At 42.0% G+C, this 21,438-nt stretch overlaps 1 protein-coding gene and 1 long non-coding RNA gene across 8 annotated transcripts in view; one reads left to right on the top strand and one right to left on the bottom strand.

Moving 5' to 3' along the window:
* The window catches only part of NUDT3 (nudix hydrolase 3), a 123,108-nt gene that overhangs the window by 41,996 nt on the left and 59,674 nt on the right, over window positions 1-21,438 (top strand). The gene's annotated exons all lie outside the window — the stretch shown is intronic.
* The window catches only part of LOC139178939 (uncharacterized), a 44,986-nt gene that overhangs the window by 8,300 nt on the left and 15,248 nt on the right, over window positions 1-21,438 (bottom strand). Inside the window, exon 3 of one of the 6 annotated variants that reach the window (XR_011563355.1) lies at window positions 8,968-9,132. The exons of the other annotated variants lie outside the window; for them this stretch is intronic. This is a non-coding gene — a long non-coding RNA (uncharacterized lncRNA). The remainder of the gene's footprint in view (window positions 1-8,967; window positions 9,133-21,438) is intronic. 6 annotated transcript variants of the gene reach the window in all.

Raw genomic sequence — 21,438 nt, 5'->3', positions numbered from 1 at the left:
AATTAAAACATCTTGGGTTTGTAATGAACCCCTTCTCTCCACATTTACTTCTGTTTATTCTGACTTTGAGAGCATTGGATTGTCTTCAAGTAAAGGACTCTTAGCTGAGAATTCTCAGTCTTAATGAAGTTGTTGCCTCATTTTCCTCTGTGATTTCTAGTGATAACTCCCTGATATTCCTAAATAGAGTAAATAAAGTGTAAGTTGTAGTAAAATGAAAACAGTTAAATTTAGTTCAGTTAGGAACATAAAACTTTGTGAAATACAGTACGTGAAATTATGTAAAACTATTTTCCTTTTAAAAATGATCTTTCCATCCTAACTCTTGTGTAGTTAAATGTTTTGTTCCTGGTGCACCGTGTATATCTGGCCCATTTTTTTGTTCTCATTTTTGTAAGAATGATAAGTTAGAATTCACACATATGTTGTCACAATTGCAAAAGAACAGTTGTTGTGACCTGCCTGCCCCTGCTTATTGCTCTTCTGGACCCGCTGTAAGGCATGTCTTTCCTGTCCATCTGTTCATGTCTCTATCTGGGCAGTATAGTTTAGCTGGGCAAGATACGGCAATGAAATGAATCATCATGGTTTACAATAATTAGTGTAAAGTAAAACTGTCTTTTTTGTTTTTAAAAATCATTTCTTCTTAGTCCTGTAATTGTGTTTATGTGTGGAATTAATATTATTTTAGTAGTAACCAACTGGTAAAAATTAGACTTTTTTTAAAATATTAAGCAATAAACATGCATGTTCACTCAGTCATGTCTGACTCTTGTGTGACCGCATGGGCTATAGCCCGCCAGGCTCCTCTGTCCATGGGATTCTCCAGGCAAGAATACTGGAGTGGATTGCCATTCCCTTCTCCAGAGAATCTTCTTGACCTACGGATTGAACCTGCATCTCCTGCATATCCTGCATCTGTAGGTGGATTCTTTACCACTGAGCCACTTAGGAAGCCCTAGCAATAGGATCGAGTTATATCAATAACAGTAAAGAATAACCTTTAGAAATGGGCAGGATCTGTGCAAAGAAAATAAAAGTGTTATTGAGAGGATTTGAATAAATATTCTTAAGTAGAAAGGTTCAATACCATAAGATGTAAATTCTTGGTGAGTTAATCTATAAATTTAACTTGATTTTTGTAGAAATTACAAGCAGTTTTCTTTAAACCACAAGGGCAATTTCTAAAGTTCAAATGGATAAGGAAACATAGAGGAATAGCCAGTAAAATTCTGAAAAAGAAAAGTGAAGGTTGAGAGTGGTGATGTCTAGTCCATTTAAACCATACTGCAAAGTTAAATAGAATGCTAGGACTTCCCTGATGCTCTATGGCTAAGACTCTGAGCTCCCAGCACAGGGGGACCTATGTCAGGGAAAGTGAAAGTTGCTCAGTCATGTCTGACTCTTTGTGACCCCGTGGACTGTAGCCTCCAGGCTCCTCTTTCCATGGAATTCTCCAGGCAAGAATACCACAGTAGGTTGCTATGCCCTTTTTCAGAGGATATTCCCAACCCAGGGATCAAACCCAGGTCTCTCCTGCATTGCAGGTCAGGGAACTGGATCCTATATGCTGAAAGTATAAGATCCCACATGCTGCAGTGAAGATTGAAGAGCATATGTGCCCCAACTAAGACCTGGTGCAGCCAAATTTAAAAAAAAAAAAAAAAAAATATATATATATATATATATAAAACTGTTGAACTAGATCATGAGTAGACAGACAATTCAACAGAACAGAATGCATGTAGGAACAACCAGTCATCTAGAAAAATATAAAATTGGATTCTTCACTATCAGGATAATTTCCATTATAGATAGGAAGTATATACATTTAAAAGACAATAAATTGCTAGAAGAAAGCATGGGATAATTTCATTGCAGTCTTAGACTGGGCTGCTGCTGCTGCTAAGTCACTTCAGTCGCATCCAACTCTGTGCGACCCCATAGACAGCAACCCACCAGGCTCCCCTGTCCCTGGGATTCTCCAGGCAAGAACACTGGAGTGGTTTGCCATTTCCTTCTCCAATGCATGAAAGTGAAAAGTGAAAGTGAAGTCGCTCAGTCGTGTCTGACTTTTAGTGACCCCATGGACTGCAGCCTACCAGGCTTCTCTATCCATGGGATTTTCCAGGCAAGAGTACTGGAGTGGGGTGCCATTGCATTAATTATGCTATCTAATTCAAGTCATAAAAGGAACGATTTGAAGGAACTATGTATGTGGAAAGCTACACCTTATTAATGGAGCAGAAGACATTACAGTTCTCCCCAGATTAATCTATTAGATTGTATGTTCCACAGAAGCAGGGTCTTTGTTTTGCTCATTGCTCTACCCACAGTGCCTCAGTGATTGGCACCGAGTAGGTACTAAGTGAATATTCATTGAATGAAAGTATGTGAATGTATGAATTCTACCTGTGTATTCACATATGGAAACTGGTTCGTGTATAGGGCTATTTATTGTAGCATTTAAAAAATAATTTTATTTATTTATGACTGTGCTGGGTATTCATTGCTGCACTGGCTTTTCTTTAGTTGTGGCAAGTAGGGGTTATGTGGTGCACGGGCTTCTCATTGCGGTGGCTTCTCCTGTTGAGGATCACTGGTTCTAGGGCGCATGGGCTTCCATAGTTCAGGCTCCAGGCTCTAGAACACAGGCTCAATAGTTCTGGTGCACGGGCTTAGTTACTCTGCAGCATGTGGGATAGTCCCAGATCAGGATCCAAGACCTGTGTCTTTTGCATTGGCAGGTGAATACTTTACCACTGAGCCCACCAGGGAAGCTCTGTAGCATTGTTTTAACAGCAGAAACTAGAAATGCCCAAAATGTCTATCAAGAGAGCTTGTTAAATAAATTATGGTACATCAGTATAGTATAAAATTCTCCAGTGGCTCCTGTGGGATATCATTTACATGAAGGACCAGAACAAACAAAACTATCTGTGCTAGTATAATTCACAGTAGTGACTGTCTTTGAGTCAGGGATATAGACAGGAAAGACGCACATGGAACATGCTGGGGATATGGAAACATGCATCTTAGTAGGTGTGTGGGTTCAAGTATAAGTCAGGGTCATCATACTGTACCCTGATGATCTTTACATTCCAGTGTGCATGCATTTTGTCTTACAACAAAACACACAGTGTTAATAATCAAAATGACAGAAGTAAATGAATTTGACTATCAATTTAGTGGCATCATTTTACAGAGAATAAATCTTTCGTGTGACTTAAAAACAGTAGTTTGATCGACCATATCTAGTGGGATCTGTCCTTAGGCTAAGAAGAACTACAGAGAAATCTTAAATTGTGCTTAGTAGTTTTATGGTTAATAGTACTGTTAATTTGAAACTATTATAGGATAACTCAAATAGATAATTATCTTATTATTTTCAGCATAAAACACAAAAGCATAAAATACAAGAAGTTAAAAAGCTTGTGCTAAGTCACTTCAGTCGTGTCCGACTCTTTGTGACCCCATGAACTGGGGCCTACCAGGCTCCTCTGTCTGTGGGATTTCCCAGACAAGGATACTGAAGTGGGTTGCTATTTCCTCCTCCAGGGGATCTTCCTGACCCAGAGATTAAACCCATGTCTCTTAGGTCATTGGCAGGTGGGTTCTTTACTACTAGCACCACCTGGGAAGCCCTTTAAAAAGCTTCAGATCAGATCAGATCAGTCGCTCAGTCGTGTCTGACTCTTTGCGACCCCATGAATCGCAGCACGCCAGGCCTCCCTGTCCATCACCAACTCTCGGTGTTCATTGAGACTCACGTCCATCGAGTCAGTGATGCCATCTAGCCATCTCATCCTCTCTTGTCCCCGTCTCCTCTTGCCCCCAATCCCACCCAGCATCAGAGTCTTTTCCAATGAGTCAACTCTTTGCATGAGGTGGCCAAAGTACTGGAGTTTCAGCTTTAGCATCATTCCTTCCAAAGAAATCCCAGGGCTGATCTCCTTCAGAATGGACTGGTTGGATCTCCTTGCAGTGCAAGGGACTCTCAAGAGTCTTCTCCAACACCACAGTTCAAAAGCATCAATTCTTTGGTGCTCAGCCTTCTTCACAGGCCAACTCACACATCCATACATGAACACAGGAAAAACCATAGCCTTGACTAGACGGACCTTTGTTGGCAAAGTAATGTCTCTGCTTTTGAATATGCTATCTAGGTTGGTCATAACTTTCCTTCCAAGGAGTAAGCGTCTTTTAATTTCATGGCTGCAGTCACCATCTGTAGTGATTTTGGAGCTCCAAAAAATAAAGTCTGCCATTGTTTCCACTGTTTCCCCATCTATTTCCCATGAAGTGATGGGACTGGATGCCATGATCTTAGTTTTCTGAATGTTGAGCTTGAAGCCAACTTTTTCACTCTCCACTTTCACTTTCATCAAGAGGCTTTTGAGTTCCTCTTCACTTTCTGCCATAAGGGTGGTGTCATCTGCATATCTGAGGTTATTGATATTTCTCCCAGCAATCTTAATTCCAGCTTGTGTTTCTTCCAGTCCAGCGTTTCTCATGATGTACTCTGCATGTAAGTTAAATAAACAGGGTGACAATATACAGCCTTGATGTACTCCTTTTCCTATTTGGAACCAGTCTGTTGTTCCATGTCCAGTTCTAACTGTTGCTTCCTGACCTGCGTACAAATTTCTCAAGAGGCAGATCAGGTGGTCTGGTATTCCCATCTCTTTCAGAATTTTCCACAGTTGATTGTGATCCACACAGTCAAAGGCTTTGGCATAGTCAATAAAGCAGAAATAGATGTTTTTCTGGAACTCTCTTGCTTTTTCCATGATCCAGCGGATGTTGGCAATTTGATCTCTGGTTCCTCTTCCTTTTCTAAAACCAGCTTGAACATCAGGAAGTTCACGGTTCACATATTGCTGAAGCCTGGCTTGGAGAATTTTGAGCATTACTTTACTAGCGTGTGAGATGAGTGCAATTGTGCAGTAGTTCGAGCATTCTTTGGCATTGCCTTTCTTTGGGATTGGAATGAAAACTGACCTTTCCAGTCCTGTGGCCACTGCTGAGTTTTCCAAATTTGCTGGCATATTGTGTGCAGCACTTTCACAGCATCATCTTTCAGGATTTGGAATAGCTCAACTGGAATTCCATCACCTCCACCAGCTTTGTTCGTAGTGATGCTTTCTAAGGCCCGCTTGATTTCACATTCCGGGATGTCTGGCTCTAGGTCAGTGATCACACCATCGTGATTATCTGGGTCTTGAAGATCTTTTTTGTACAGTTTTTCTGTGTATTCTTGCCATCTCTTTTTTATATCTTCTGCTTCTGTTAGGTCCATACCATTTCTGTCCTTTATCGAGCCCATCTTTGCATGAAATGTTCCTTTGGTATCTCTGATTTTCTTGAAGAGATCTCTAGTCTTTCCCATTCTGTTGTTTTCCTCTATTTCTTTGCATTGATCGCTGAGGAAGGCTTTCTTATCTCTTCTTGCTATTCTTTGGAACTCTGCATTCAGATGCTTATATCTTTCCTTTTCTCCTTTGCTTTTCGCTTCTCTTCTTTTCACAGCTATTTGTAAGGCCTCCCCAGACAGCCATTTTGCTTTCGTGCATTTCTTTTCCATGGGGATGGTCTTGATCCCTGTCTCCTGTACAATGTCACGAACCTCATTCCATAGTTCATCAGGCACTCTATCTATCAGATCTAGGCCCTTAAATCTATTTCTCACTTCCACTGTATAATCATAAGGGATTTGATTTAGGTCATACCTGAATGGTCTAGTGGTTTTCCCTACTTTCTTCAATTTAAGTCTTAATTTGGCAATAAGGAGTTCATGGTCTGAGCCACAGTCAGCTCCTGGTCTTGTTTTTGCTGACTGTATAGAGCTTCTCCATCTTTGGCTGCAAAGAATATAATCAATCTGATTTTGGTGTTGACCATCTGGTGATGTCCATGTATAGAGTCTTCTCTTGTGTTGTTGGAAGAGGGTGTTTGTTATGACCAGTGCATTTTCTTGGCAAAACTCTATTAGTCTTTGCCCTGCTTCATTCTGTATTCCAAGGCCAAATTTGCCTGTTACTCCAGGTGTTTCTTCCTACTTTTGCATTCCAGTCCCCTATAATGAAAAGGACATCTTTTTTGGGTGTTAGTTCTAAAAGGTCTTGTAGGTCTTCATAGAACCGTTCAACTTCAGCTTCTTCAGTGTTACTGGTTGGGGCATAGACTTGGATTACTGTGATATTGAATGGTTTGCCTTGGAAACGAGCAGAGATCATTCTGTTGTTTTTGAGATTGCATCCAAGTACTGCATTTCGGACTCTTTTGTTGATCATAATGGCTACTCCATTTCTTCTGAGGGATTCCTGCCCGCAGTAGTAGATATAATGGTCATCTGAGTTAAATTCACCCATTCCAGTCCATTTGAGTTCGCTGATTCCTAGAATGTCGACATTCACTCTTGCCATCTCTTGTTTGACCACTTCCAATTTGCCTTGATTCATGGACCTGACATTCCAGGTTCCTATGCAATATTGCTCTTTACAGCATCGGACCTTGCTTCTATCACCAGTCACATTTACAGCTGGGTATTCTTTTTGCTTTGGCTCCATCCCTTCATTATTTCTGCAGTTATTTCTCCACTGATCTCCAGTAGCATATTGGGCACCTACTGACCTGGGGAGTTCCTCTTTCAGTATCCTATCATTTTGCCTTTTCATACTGTTCATGGGGTTCTCAAGGCAAGAATACTGAAGTGGTTTGCCATTCCCTTCTCCATTGGACCACATTCTGTCAGATCTCTCCACCATGACCTACCCATCTTGGGTGGCCCCACAGGCATGGCTTAGTTTCATTGAGTTAGACAAGGCTGTGGTCCTAGTGTGATTAGATTGACTAGTTTTCTGTGAGTATGGTTTCAGTGTGTTTGCCCACTGATGCCCTCTTGCAACACCTACTGTCTTACTTGGGTTTCTCTTACCTTGGGCGTGGGGTATCTTTTCATGGCTGCTCCAGCAAAGCGCAGCCATTGCTCCTTATCTTGGACGAGGGGTATCTCCTCACCGCCCCGCTTCCTGACCTTCAACGTGGGATAGCTCCTCTAGGCCCTCCTGCGCCCCGCAGCCACTGGTCCTTGGACGTGGGGTTGCTCCTCTTGGCTGCCTCCCCTGACCTCGGTGTGCGGTAGCTCCTCCCGGCCGCCGCCCCTGGCCTTGGGCGTGGGGGCGTGGGGTAGCTCCTCCTGCCTGCCGCCCCTGGCTTCGGGCTTAGGGGCGTGGGGTAGCTCCTCCCAGCTGCCGCCCCTGACCTCGGATGCGGGGTAACTCCTCTCGTCACCGCCCCTGACCTTGGACGCTGGGTATCTCCTCTCGGCACCCCACCCCCGACCTCGGACATGGGGTAGCTCCTGTCGGCCACCACCCTTCGGGCATGGGGTCCTCCCGGCTTCTGCCCCTGACCTCGGACACGGGGTGGCTCCTCTCGGCCATGCCGGTCGCAGCCGCCTGTGCTTAGCGCACCGGTCGCAAAGCTTAGTAGGCTTTAATTTTGAGGGGCTTCAAAACTTATTTTTTTGGACTCCAAAATCATTGCAGATGTTGACTGCAGCCATAAAATTAAAAGAGGCTTGCACCTTGGAAGAAAAGCTATGACCAACCTAGACAGCATATTAAAAAGCAGAGACATTACTTTGCCAACAAAGGTCCATCTAGTCAAAGCTATGGTTTTTCTAGTAGTCATGTATGGTTGTGAGAGCTGGACTATAAAGAAAGCTGAGCACCAAAGAGTTGATGCTTTTGAACTGTGATGTTGGAGAAAACTCTTGAGAGTCCCTTGGACTTCAAGGAGAGATCCAACCATTCCATCCTAAAGGAAATCCGTCTTGAATAGTCATTGGAAGGACTGACGCTGAAGCTGAAATTCCAGTACTTTGGCCACCTGATGTGAAAAACTGACTCATTGGAAAAGACCCTGATGCTGGGAAAGATTGAAGGCAGGAGCAGAAGGGGACGACAGAGGATGAGATGGTTGGATGGCATCACCAACTTGATGGACTTGAGTTTGGGTAAGCTTCGGGAGTTGGTGATGGACAGGGAAGCCTGGTGTGCTGCAGTCCATGGGGTCCCAAAGAGTTGGACATGTCTGAGCAACTGAACTGAGGCTTTAAATATGAAATGGAAATATTCATATGACCCGTAATTTTTTTTTTCAATTATTATTCTTTTATTTTTTTCTAATAATACAAATTTCCTGTCTGTTATTGAAAAACCTAAGGAACAATGACAGTGCAGTGGCAGCCATTACTCAAATTGAGGTCTCTAAATATCATTTCCACTAAAAGGAACCAAGGCTTCTTAGAGAAATAGCTAAATTCAAATCTGGAACAAGAAACACTTAACAGGAGCCTGAGATATCTTGCAGTGACAAAAAGCAAGAAAACTAAGATTAAAGATTTATATCAAAAAGATATGAGATAAAATTTGTAAAAATTACTGGTAGAATCTCGGTGGTGGGCACATGAGTGGTTACCGTATAATTCTTTGAACTGAGTAAAGTAAGCCAGAAGGAAAAACATAAATACAGTATACTAACGCATATATATGGAATTTAGAAAGATGGTAACAATAACCTGGTGTATGAGATAGCAAAAGAGACACTGATGTATAGAACAGTCTTATGGACTCTGTGGGAGAGGGAGAGGGTGGGAAGATTTGGGAGAGTGACATTGAAACATGTAGAATATCATGTAAGAAACGAGTTGCCAGTCCAGGTTCAATGCGCGATACTGGATGCTTGGGGCTGGTGCACTGGGACGACCCAGAGGGATGGTGTGGGGAGGGAGGAGGGAGGAGGGTTCAGGATGGGGAACACATGTATGCCTGTGGCGGATTCATTTTGATATTTGGCAAAACTAATACAATTATGTAAAGTTTAAAAATAAAATAAAATTTAAAAGAAAAAAAAATAAAAACTTTTATAATGAAGTACTAAATGCTATTTTGCCCCTCCTACCGTCTTGTTGGGGCTTCTCCTTTGCCCTTGGATGCTGAGTATCTTTTTTTGGTGGGATCCAACATTCTCCTGTCGATGGTTGTTCAGCAGCTAGTTGCGGATCTTGGTGTTCTCACAGGGGAAGATGGGTGCCCGTCCTACTCTGCCATCTTACATGTAAGGCCACTGTAGGGAGGGAACACAGCCCCACCCATCAGCAGAAAATTAGGTTAAAGATTTACTGAGCATGGCCTTGCCCACCAGAGCAGACCAAGACCCAGTTTTAGTCATAGCCAGTCTTTCCCACAAAGAGGCTTCCACAAGCCTCTTATCCTCATCCATCAGAGGGCAGACAGAATGAAAGCCACAATCACAGAAAACTAACCAATAGATCACATAGATCACAGCTTTGTCTGACTCAGTGTAACTATGAGCCATGCCGTGTAGGGCCACCCAAGATGGACCAGTTAATGGTAGAGAGTTGGACAAAATGTGGTCCACCTGAGAAGGGAATGGCAAACCACTTCAGCATTCTTGCCTTAAGAACCCTATGAACAGTATGAAAAGGCACATGAATATGACACTGAAAGATAAACTCCCCAGGTCAGTAGGTGCTCAATATGCTACTGGAGAAGAGCAGAGCAGTACCTCCAGAAGAAATGAAGAGGCTGAGTCAAAGTTAAAACAGTGCCCAGTTGTAGATGTGTCTGGTGGTGAAAGTAAAGTCTGATGTTGTAAAGAACAGTATTGCATAGGAACCTGCAGTGTTAGGTCCATGAATCAAGATAAATTTGGAAGTGGCCAAACAGGAGATGGCAAGAGTGAACATCAGCATTTTAGGAATCAGTGAACTAAAATGGATTGGAATAGGTGACTTTAACTCAGATGACCATTATATCTACTACTGTGGGCAAGAATTCCTTAGAAGAAATGGATTAGACCTCATAGTCAACAAAAGGGTCCAAAATGCAGTACTTGGGTATAATCTCAAAAACAACAGAATGATCTCTGTTCGTTTCCAAGGCAAACCATTCAGTATCTCAAGTCATCCAAGTCTGTGCCCCAACCACTAATGCCAAAGAAGCTGAAGTTGAATGGTTCTGTGAAGACCTGCAAGACCTTCTAGAACTAACACCCGAAAAGGATGTCCTCTTCATTATAGGGGACTGGAATGCAAACGTAGGAAGTCAAGAGCTACCTGGAGTAACAGGCAAATTTGGCCTTGGGGTACAAAACGAAGCAGGTCAAAGGCTAACAGATTTTGCCAAGAGAATGCACTGGTCATAGCAAACACCTTCTTCCAACAACACAAGAGAAGACTCTACACGTGGACATCACCAGATGGTCAGCACTGAAATCAGATTGATTATATTCTTTGCAGCCAAATATGGAGAAGCTCTATACAGTCAGCAGAAACAAGACCAGGAGCTGACTGTGGCTCAGACCATGAACTCCTTATTGCCAAATTCAGACTTAAATTGAGGAAAGTAGGGAAAACCACTAGACCATTCAGGTATGACCTAAATCAAATCCCTTTTTTTTTTAAATCAAATCCCTTATGATCATACATTGGAAGTGAGAAATAGATACGAGAATTTCGATCTGATAGAGTGCCTGAAGAACTATGGATGGAAGTTTGTGACATTTTACAGGAGGCAGTGTAAGACCATCCCCAAGAAAAAAAATGCAGAAAGGCAAAATGGGTTTCTGAGGAGGCCTTATAAATAGCTATGAAAAGAAGAGAAGCAAAGGAGAAAAGGAAAGATATACCCATCTGAATGCAGAGTTCCAAAGAATAGCAAGGAGAGATAAGAAAGCCTTCCTAAGTGAATAATGGAAAGAAATAGAGGAAAACAACAGAATGGGAAAGGCTAGAGATCTTTTCAAGAAAATCAGAGCTACAAAGGGAACATTTCATGCTAAGATGAGCACAGTGAAGGACAGAAACGGTATTGACCCAACAGAAGCAGAAGATATTAAGAAGAGGTGGCAAGAATACATAGAACTATACAAAAAAAGATCTTCATGACCCAGATAACCATGATGGTGTGATTACTCACCTAGAGCCAGGCATCTTGGAGTGCTAAGTGAAGTGGGCCTTAGGAAGCATCATTATGAACAAAGCTAGTAGAGCTGTAATTTCAGCTGAACCATTTCAGCTCCTAAAAGATGATGCTGTGAAAGTGCTGCACTCAATATGCCAACAAATCTGGAAAACTGAGCAGTGACTACAGAACTGGAAAAGGTCAGTTTTCATTCCAGTCCCAAAGAAGGACAATGCCGAAGAATGCTCAGACTGCTGCACAGTTGCACTCATCTCACACGCTAGTAAAGTAATGCTCTAAATTCTCCAAGCCAGGCTTCAACAGTATGTGAACCAAGGACTTCCAGATGTTCAAGCTGGATTTAGAAAAGTCAGAGGAACCACAGATCAAACTGCCAACATCCATTGGATCATAGAAAAAGCAAGAGAGTTCCAGAAAAACATCTGCTTCATGGATGCTAAAGCCTTTGACTGTGTGGATCACAAGAAACTGTGGAATGTTTTTGAAGAGATGGGAATACCAGACCACCTGACCTGTCTCCTGAGAAACCTGTATGCAGGTCAAGAAGCAACAGTTAGAACCGGACATGGAACAACAGACTGGTTCCAAATTGGGAAAGGACTACATCAAGGCTGTATATTGTCACCCTGCTTATTTAACTTATATGCAGAGTACATCATGCAAAATGCTGGGCTGGATGAAGCACAAGCTGAAATCAAGATTGCAGGGAGAAATATCAATAATAACCTCAGATATGCAGATGACACCACCCTTATGGCAGAAAGAGAAGAGGAACTAAAGATCTTGCCTCTTGATGAAGGTGAAAGAGGAAAGTGAAAAAGTTGGCTTAAAGCTCAACATTCAGAACACTAAGATCATGGCATCTGGTCCCATCACTTCATGACAAATAGATGGGGGGAAAATGGAAACAGTGGTAGACTTTATTTTCTTGGGCTCCAAAATCACTGCATATGGTGACTGCAGCCATGAAATTAAAAGACACTTGCTCCTTGGAAGAAAATCTATGACAAACCTAGACAGCATATTCAAAAGCAGAGACATTACTTTGCTGACAAAGGTCCCTCTAATCAAAGCTATGGCTTTTCCAGGGGTCATGTATGGAAGTGAGAGTTGGACTATAAAGAAGGCTGAATGCCAAAGAATTGATGCTTTTGTACCGTGGTGTTGGAGAAGACTCTCAAGGAGATCAAACCAGTCCATCCTAAAGGAAATCAGTCTTGAATATTCATTGGAAGGACTGATGCTGAAGCTTTGGCCACCTGCTGCAAAGAGCCGACTCATTAGAAAAGACCTGACTCATTAGAAAAGACCCTGATGCTGGGAAAGATTGAAGGCGGGAGGAGAAGGGGACAACAGAAGATGAAATGGTTGGATGGCATCACTGACTCAATGACATGAGTTTGAGCAAACTCTGGGAGATGGTGAAGGACAGGGAAGCCTGGCGTGCTGCAGTCTATTGGGTTGCAAAGAATGGGACACGACTGAGCAACTTAACAACAACAGTGATGAAGTAGTGGAGATAAAAGGGGACAGGCACCACTCTGGAGTAGCTCTTGCTGGTTAAAGATGAGAGCATCAAGATTTTAATGACTGCAGTTGATTGAAACACATGAATTGAAAAAAGTCTTTGAAAAAATTGGGAGAAGGCAATGGCACCCTACTCCAGTACTGTTGCCCAGAAAATCCCATGGACGGAAGAGCCTGGTAGGCTGCAGTGCATGAGATCGCTAAGAGTCAGACACGACTGAGCGACTTCACTTTCACGCATTGGAGAAGGAAATGGCAACCCACTCCAGTGTTCTTGCCTGGAGAATCCCATGGATGGAGAAGCCTGGTAGGCTGCAGTCCATGGGGTCGCACAGAGTCGGACACGACTGAAGCGACTTAGCAGTAGCAGCAGCAGTTGATTGAAACACATGAATTGAAAAAAGTCTAGTTAATGATGCAACAACAGTGGGATTTTTTGGGGACAGTATCTTGTCATTCTGAAAATTAGTAAATGAGAAAAAAATCAAGCATTTACTTTGCCTTTCCTATATTTACCTGTAATCAAGCAGTTGATAAAGTATCTTATTTGTAGAATTTCAGCTAATCAATATATACAGAAGGGACAATACAGTTAGAAAATTGCCACTTGCATTCCCTAAAGAGATGATAGATACAGATGACTGCCATTAATAGATGCTAACACCATTAAATGAAAGGCTGGTGGTGAACTCTGTGATGGACAAATTATGTGACAACACTTTTAAAACCACAGTTTCATCCCCTCATCACTAAACGTAATGTCACATCTTCTGTAACTCACAATATAGGAAGTATTTAGCACTTCAGCAAAGTTTCCTTGCCAAAGCACCAAATCTAAAACTGACCAAGCTTCAAGATCTAATGACCTGGGGCAGGACATACGGGGTCTAGAGGATCAGGTTGAAGGTTACCACAAGGGATGGCACTGGCAAGTGTTGAAATGTGGGGAATAGTACAGAATCAATGACCTGTTTTACTTCAACAAGTAAATGGCTTGAAAACAAAGGGCCAGGAGAGGGGAATGCTTTAGTTCAGTTCAGTTCAGTCCAGTCGCTCAGTAGTGTCCGACTTGTTGCGACCCCATGAACCGCAGCATGCCAGGCCTCCCTGTCCATCACCAACTGCCGGAGTCTACCAAACCCATGTCCATTGAGTCAGTGATGCTATCCAACCATCTCATCCTCTGTCGTCCCCTTCTGCTCCTGCCTTCAATCTTTCCCAGCATCAGGGTCTTTTCCAGTGAGTCACTTCTTCACATCATGTGGCCAAAATATTGGAATTTCAGCTTCAGCATCAGTCCTTTCAATGACTATTAAAGACTGATTTCCTTTAGGATGGAGTGGTTGGATCTCCTTGCAGTCCAAGGGACTCTCAAGAGTCTTCTCCAACACCACAGTTCAAAAGCATCAGTTCTTGGCACTCAGCTTTCTTTATAGTCCAACTCTCACATCCATACATGACCCCGGGAAAAACCGTAGCCTTGACTAGACAGACCTTTGTTGGCAAAGTAATGTCTCTGCTTTTACATATGCTGTCTAGGTTGGTCATACCTTTCCTTCCAAGGAGTAAGCGTCTTTTAATTTTATGGCTGGACTGCTTTAGACTAGGCTTAAGTCATATCAACCAAATGCAGTGTATGAACCTAGTTTGGGTCTTCATTTAAATAAGCCAGTTGTAAAATAGTATTTTTGAAGCAATTGGAAACAGTTGAATATGGCCTGTTCATTAGATGATTATAATAAATTGTTAATTTTGCTGGGTATAATAATGATGTTGTGGTATATTTTTTTAAAGCCCTACATCCTCCATACTTGGTATTTACCATCGTGACCTGGAAACTCTCCTAGCCTTTCCATCAGTTCTCAAGCTTTTTTTTTTTTTTTTTTTAATCTCAGAATCCTTTTACACTCTTAAACATTACTGAAGATCCCCCCCAAAAGCTTTTGTTTGTGTAAATTTTATCATCAGTATTTATTATATTGCTTCCTGGGTGGTGGCTCAGGGTGAAGAATCCACCTGCCAATGCAGGAGACGTGGATTCCGTCCCTGGGTCAGGAAGATCCCTTGGAGAAGGAAATGGAAACCCACTTCATTATTCTTGCCTGGAAAGTCCCATGGACAGAGTAGCCTTATGGGCTACAGTCCATGGGGTTGCAAAGAGTTGGACATGATTGAGTGACTAAGCACACAAACAGTGAATACTTGGAGGTTCATTGTATTTTTTCTCTACTTCTGTGTATGTTTGGAATTTTCTAAAATCATTTTTTAAAAATACCACGTGGTCATTAAAAAAAGGAGGCTCTTTGGTATGTAGTGATGAAATGATCTCCATGGTTTATGTGAAAAAAAGTGGAACTGTGGTGATGAGTTACTATTTGTGTTAATAAAGAGGGAAGAAAATATTCAAGAAAGTTTCATGAAGAAGCAATTAGGAGACAGAGGTAGGAGAGAAGGCTGGAGATGAAAGAGAAGACTTGCTTTTCAACTGTCCGTTCTCTTGTACTTTTTTTTTTAGCTTGTGCAGTGTGTATCATTGAAAAAAAATGGAATTGAAAACTACAATTTTAGACACACAACTGTGTACATTTAGAATAATAGAATGTTAATGATGGAAGGGATTTAGGAATTAACTGGACTACCTCATTTTAAAACTGAGAAAGATGAAGTATAGATTTTTTTCCCCAGTTGTGTGGCTGACTGGGATAAGGCATACCTGTGATCCATGTCTCCTTACTGTCCTCCTCTAAAAAGTAGACAGCTTATAACTGTGTTTTAAACTTCAACTGTTTATATTAGGTGGAAATTTGATTAATATGTTGGTGCCACTTTGGGGACATAGTACCTGCTTTCTTACACTGTTCATATGGTCCTGAGACCGTGTGTGGGAAAATCATGTAGTTTATGGATGCCAGGGATGCTGTTCCTGGGGCTTTATTTATTTTTAATGAACTCAAGAAACTCAAGCATTCTAAATATTTCATTCACTCCATTTGGCTGTCAGAAATTTCCTTGGGAATAATGCTTGGCATTCTTCTTGTCCAATTATAAAAGTCTGAAATACTTGTTCTAAAATATTCAAGCTATACACAAGGTTTTAATGTGAAATGCCTCCTCCTCCTTAGTGTCGCCAAGTGTACTGTACAGAGGCAGCCATTGTTTCTCGGGTGAATGCTTTGAAATCAATGTTTAAGTTGAGGTTTTAGAAGTTCCCATAGTATAGAGAGAGTGTAGGTAGCTTTACTTTTCCTGTGATATCTCAGACTGTTTCTCCCTTTCCTACCTGCTTCTCTTCCTGTATTTCTCTCGAAAAATGAGTATCGATTTCCACCTACTGACCTCAGTTAGAAGTCATAGCTTCTGCATCCCTTTCACAGCACCCTAATTTCTGGTTAGCTACCAGTTGTCATAGCTGTTTCCTAAATATGACTTGTATCAGTCTCTTCTCCTGGCACCTTGGTTACATCCAGCTCCCTTATCCTCTCTAACTGAACTTATCCCACCCACCGCCCAGCATTCATTCAGCTTCCAGATTCAAGCTTCTGAAACACAAGTGCAATTGCTGTATTCCTTCTCAAAAACCAAGGTGGATTCCCAGTTGCATTCAATTATCGTAACTCCTTGATGCGCTTCCTGTATGAACTTTTTACACTAGTCTCAGTTAATTTATCAGCTTCCTCTGTTGCCCTCTTCCTCCTTCCCATCTTGCACCCTTCACCATATTAAACTGCTTGAATTTCTCAGCATTCTCTGGCTATAATATATTGTTTCCTGCATGTGTGGCTGTGTGATTACAGTGCCCTTTGCCTGGAACCCTCTCCTTTCTGGGCTCAGTAAATTTCTCTTCTAGGTTCAGCTTGAATGTTCCCTCTTGAGGAGTATTCTGGGATCCTCTCAGAATCTTCTTTCCCTCGTAATAGTCCTTACCAACATGATGCTGTGGCTGCTTGGGCCCTTTGTTAGATCAGCGGTTGGCAAACTTTTTGCAGAAAGGACTAGATAGTAAATATTTTTGGCTTTGTGGGTCACGTGATCCCTGTGAGGACTACTCAGTCATCTGGCGGTCAGAGGCAGGCATATACACTGGTTGAATCCTGGCTCAGTGCTCACCCTTTCTGTACCCCTCACCACATCACCAAATCATCTAAAGCTTGGTTTCCTCATCATTATAATGATAAAAATTACATAATGCCTGAAATGTGTGATGGTTTGAAAATTAGGGATAGTATATTAAAAGTAGGATGTAAAATGGCAGCACCTAGCACAAATGGGCACTGAATAAATACTACCTGCTGCTGTTTTTATTTATCCCCCTACTGTTCGTCTCCCTTCGCCTCCCGCAGCTTTTTCAATATTTCTAAGAGTTATGGGGAGGAGTTAAGGTTTACAGGAACAACTCAATCATTCCGGTAGGTTATGTTCATACAGTGTGATCCAGCAACTTTAAGTCTTCTTTATATAACCTGCAAATACAGCCAAGTTAACTGCGTTTCTTTAGTCATCTTTTTCAAAATTAAAAAGTCATTACCAGGTAATATACAGTGCAGTGTGTTAACGTATGGACGTTCATTTGGAAACAGGGCAGGACACTCAATCACTTAGAACTCTAGCAGTATACTCCATACCTGGGACGCATACTAAGGAGTGATATCTGTTCTTAAAATACCTTGTTCCTACCGAAGTAAAAATTGCAGAATATCTTTTCATAGCACAGTCCTTGTACTTGGCAGGGAATTTCCTCTTTTGTTAAATAAGCAACCTGGTTAGCTAGAAAATGAAGGAATTTTGTAAACTGACTGTTTTCGTTTATTTGTTCTTTCTTTTTAGCAGTATTTTGAGCTGTGCAGGAAAAAAATGAGCTTAAGGGTAAATGACTTTAAAGCTCAAGGAATTGAAACTACTAGTGCTTGGCCTTGTGGTAGTTTGTTGACTTAATTTGAACAAGTTATTTCACCTCATACTCGGCTTTACTCATCTTTTAAAACATTTTATAGGGTCCTTATGTCCAAGAACTTGTGTAGCTGTTCTTTAAAACATTCTGTAAAAAATAGTAAATTTATCTGGAATCCAAGTGCAGATAACATTCACTATTCAGTTCAGTCGCTCGGTCGTGTCCGACTCTGCGACCCCATGAACTGCAGCATGCCAGGCCTTCCTGTCCATCACCAACTCATGGAGTTCACCCAAATGCATGTCCATTGAGTCAGTGATGCCATCCAACCATCTCATCCTCTCATCCCCTTCTCCTCCTGCCCTCAATCTTTCCCATCATCAGGGTCTTTTCAAATGAGTCAGCTCTTCACATCAGGTGGCCAAAGTATTGGAATTTCAGCTTCAGCATCAGTCCTTCCAATGTATATTCAGGACTGATTTCCTTTAGGATGAACTGGTTGGATCTCCTTGCAGTCCAAGGGACTCTCAAGAGTCTTCTCCAACACCACAGTTCAAAAGCATCAATTCTTTGGCGCTCAGCCTTCTTCATAGTCCAACTCTCACATCCATACTTGACCACAGGAAAAACCATAGCCTTGACTAGACGGACCTTTGTTGACAAAGTAATGTCTCTGCTTTTCATTATGCTGTTTAGGTTGGGCATAACTTTCCTTCCAAGGAGCAAGTGTCTTTTAATTTCATGGCTGCAATCACCATCTGCAGTGATTTTGGAGCCCAGAAAAATAAAGTCAGCCACTGTTTCCACTGTTTCGCCATCTATTTGCCATGAAGTGATGGGACTGGATGCCATGATCTTCGTTTTCTGAATGTTGAGCTTTAAGCCAACCTTTTCACTTTCCTCTTTCACCTTCATCAAGAGGCTCTTTAGTTCTTCACTTTCTGCCGTAAGGGTGGTGTCATCTGCATATCTGAAGTTATTGATATTTCTCCCAGCAATCTTGATTCCAGCCTGTGCTTCCTTCAGTCCAGCATTTCTCATGATGTACATTCACTATTATGTTTATCTTATTTTTATGAAGGGACACATAATAGTTAGAATGGGCTTGACTGTAAAAGCAGTTGGCAGGGCATGTCACGGATTTGATAGGTTGCAGCCCTTGTACCATCTGGGTGATCAGCAGAGCTGTCTGGTGGTAATGACATTGTTGAGGGGCTGTCAAATGCTAGGGGCATCACGTCGTTGGAAATTATGTTAAGTGCATTATTGCCTGCAGTTTTCTGGAAATCAGTAATACATCTAAAATATATAGCTTGCCAGTCAGGATTTTCCATGTTGTAGATTATCACCGTAGATAATTAATTTTTTTTTTTTTAAGAAAATTATTTCCAGTGAATTCCCTGGCAGTCCAGTAATGGTGAGGATTCCGCTTTCACGGAGCATATGGAGTGCTTTTTCCATTGTTGAAGACCCGGGTTTTATTCCTGGTTGGGGAACTAAGATCCCACAAGCCATGCAGTGTGGCAGAAAAAAAGTTTGCAGAACTTTAACATGGAATAGGATTTAGAAAAGGCAGAGGAACCAGAGATCAAACTGCCAACATCCACTGTATCATCGAAAAAACATGAGAGTTCCAGAAAAAATCTACTTCTGCTTTATTGATTATGCCAAAGCCTTTGACTGTGTGGATCACAACAAACTATGGAAAATTCTTAAAGAGATGGGAATACCAGACCACCTTACCTGCATCCTAAGAAATCTGTATGCAAGTCAAAAAGCAACAGTTAGAACTGGACATGGAACAACAGACTGGTTCCAAATTGGGAAAGGAGTACATCAAGGCTGTATATTGTCACCCTGCTTATTTAACTTACATGCAGAGTACATTATGCAAAATGCCAGGCTGGATGAAGCACAGGCTGGAATCAAGATTGCAGGGAGAAATATCAATAACCTCAGATACACAGATAACATCATCCTTACAGCAGAAAGAGAAGAAGAACTAAAGAGCCTCTTGATAAAAGTGAAAGAGGAGAGTGAAAAAGTTAAGTTAAAACTCAACATTCAGAAAACGAAGATCATGGCGACTGGTCCCATCACTTCGTGGCAAATAGATGGGGAAACAGTGGAAACAGAGACTTTATGTTTTTGAGCTCCAAATCGCTGCAGATGTTGACTGCAGCCATGAAATTAAAAGACGCTTGCTCCTCGGAAGAAAAATTATGACCAACCTAGACAGCATATTAAAAAGCAGAGACGTTACTTTGCTGACAAAGGTCTGTCTAGTCAGGGCTATGGTTTTTCCAATAGTCATGTGTGGATGTGAGAGTTGGACTATAAAGAAAGCTGAGAACGGAAGAATTGCTTTTGAACTGTAGTGTTAGAGAAGACTCTTGAGAGTCCCTTGGACTGCAAGGAGATCCAACCAGTTCATCCTAAAGGAAATTAGTCCTAAATATACATTGGAAGGACTGATGCTGAAGCTGAATCTCCCAATACTTTGGCCACCTGATGTGAAGAGCTGACTCATTGGAAAAGACCCTGATGCTGGGAAAGATTGAAGGTGGGAGGAGAAGGGGGTGACAGGATGAGATGGTTGGATGGCATCACCAACTCGATGGACATGAGTTTGAGAAAGCTCTGAGAGTTAGTGATGGACAGGGCAGCCTGGTGTGCTGCAGTCCATGGGGTCGCAGAGTTGGACATAACTGAGCAGCTGAACTGAACTGAACTGAACCTAGCACAAATCTACCCCTACTATGCTATTGGCTGTGGGAATGGAAACTTAGCAGAGACCAAAGGGAGAGGACAATAGAGAGAGGGAATATGGATAGCTTCTCCAGCTGGAGCTGCCTGGTATTAGTCTCTTTCTGGCTGGAAAAGACTGAGAAGGTTGTTTCTCAAATCTCTCTTTCCCTCTCTTTTAGCTCCAGTCCAACATTTATATGATTATCTTCTCATATTATCCATTAGATGTCTCATTGAACCCTCAAATTCATGTTCAGAGGACAGTTTCCTTGTGGTTCCCTCCTCCACCCACCGTTTCACATTCTCTGGGAGGGCAGCTCCCCCATTGACCTGGCCCACATCCTATCAGTCACTGGCCCTGTGGACTCTTCCTTCTGTATTTCTGGAAATGTGTCACTTCCTTCCAACTCCCACTTTGATCCTTCTCCTTTCTTAGCCTGAATTAACTGCAGAAGTGAATTCTCTTACCAGGTTTGCCCATATCCAGTCCAAGTCAGAGTGATCTTTCTAAAACACAAATTGGGTTATGTCATTTCCTTATTCTAACGGCCTCAGTGACTTACTCATTGCCTTCAGGTTTCCGTCCAAACTCTTTATAATTAGACCCCTGCCTTTTTGTTCAACCTCTCTAACCTCATCTATATGCTCTCTGCATTCCTGTTTTAAAAGCAGTTGTTTGTTCCCCTAGTTACTGGTCCATTCTTTCATTTGCTCATCAAACATTTTTTGGCCACCTGTATATACGGGTCAGGGGCTGTACTTAAGGATTGGGTGTGAGGCAATCAACTGCACCGGTCCTTAGACCTTTCACTGACCTTTCATACAATTAATCAGGATAGAATAGATTATGTTGCCTATCAGCCATGGGCTTTCAAAGGCTCTGCTCCACACAGGAGCTCTCTTCTGTTGAAGGGGCTTAGGCTTGTATCTGCACCAACTGGAACTCACCATGTTCTTGGACACTGTGACAGAGGAGGAGAGAGATTGCGTTGGCTTCTCCCTTTCTCAGCCCAAAAGTGACACGTCTCTTCTGCTCATATTTCGTTATGCAAAACTAGTCAAATGGTCCCACCTAACAGCAAAAGGAGGCTGGATACTGTAGGCAAGAGCAAGAAATATTTACTGAGCATTATGGTGTGTAGTCACTGAAATATAATCAGTCACCTGACTTCTTGTTGACCTTTGAATTTCTCAAGAGCTGGGGCTGTATCTGCGTTGCTTTGTATCCTAGGCACAGGGCCATATGGTAGGTTTCTGGTGGTT

Source organism: Bos indicus, chromosome 23, assembly GCF_029378745.1.
Source record: "Bos indicus isolate NIAB-ARS_2022 breed Sahiwal x Tharparkar chromosome 23, NIAB-ARS_B.indTharparkar_mat_pri_1.0, whole genome shotgun sequence".
Classification (NCBI taxonomy): domain Eukaryota; kingdom Metazoa; phylum Chordata; class Mammalia; order Artiodactyla; family Bovidae; genus Bos; species Bos indicus.
Note: the sequence above shows the minus strand (reverse complement) of the source record. Positions and strands in the feature narration are given on the sequence as shown.